We start from the raw sequence: 1,041 nt of genomic DNA, 5'->3' as shown, positions 1-1,041 counted from the left end.
TATATTGTTATAGTTTTTCAAATTCAAAGTTAACAATTTACTTTGTAAATATTTTGTTTTGTATTCAGTTTGCATGTAGCCTTTAATCTTATTAATTTAACATAATGAGCGTTGATATTTCAAAAAAAATTTTTTGTACTCATGTGAATTTTACCGTCCTTTCGAAAATTTCTATTCATTTAACATTTTTTAAGTTTAGCTTATCACACATGTAAATGGAAATATATTTGATCTCTTTTTCACACACCGTATAGTTGTCGAAAATCGAAAAAACCAAAAAAAATTGAAAGAACCGACTAAAGCCGAAACTGAAAAAACCGACTTTATGTGGTTTGATTTGGTTTTTAGATTTAATAAACGAAAAATCACCCCATATACACATTTAAGAGTAAATATTACGGGTTTTAAATCTACTTTTAAAAAATTCTTGCTTATAACAGATTATTTACGGGTTATGACATATCAATTAAATTTAATTTTATTTAAAATTCAAATTATATTTATTTAATAAATTATTAATCTATTTAAAGGTTTTTATTATTAATTAATAATAGGTAATTAATTTGATTTCACTTCCTTTTTTTAGAACTAAAATTTTCAATTACCCAATTTTAGGGACTTCCCCCATACACGTTTTCTTTCTTTGTTTATCGTTACCATCCCCATTCGTCAATCCCACCCCCCTCCCCCACGCTTATTCACTCCTAGACACCACAACCTACTATCCCACTTTCACCATTGTTTCTCATCAAGTCTAACTTCAAAATAGTCCATCCCCCTCCCCCACGATTATTCATCATCATGTTTAAGAAACCCATTGAAACTCCTCGAAAGAGTCCCAGATTTGATGGTCCTTCAATTGATGATGCTCATGCTCCATCGTTCAATATATTATCCCAAACACCCCCGCCTAAAACTGTTGAAATTCCGGCGACCGGTGGTTCCTCTCGATCGAAGAATCAAAAAGATAAAAATAATGAAGCAAAGGAAAGTGTGATTCCGGCAAATCAAAAGGGGAAAACACTTGTTGAAACCCCTCCT

This window comes from Solanum tuberosum, unplaced genomic scaffold, assembly GCF_000226075.1.
Source record: "Solanum tuberosum cultivar DM 1-3 516 R44 unplaced genomic scaffold, SolTub_3.0 scf00112, whole genome shotgun sequence".
NCBI classification, from domain to species: Eukaryota; Viridiplantae; Streptophyta; class Magnoliopsida; order Solanales; family Solanaceae; genus Solanum; species Solanum tuberosum.
The sequence above is the reverse complement of the archived record's forward strand: the minus strand, read 5'-3'. Positions refer to the sequence as shown.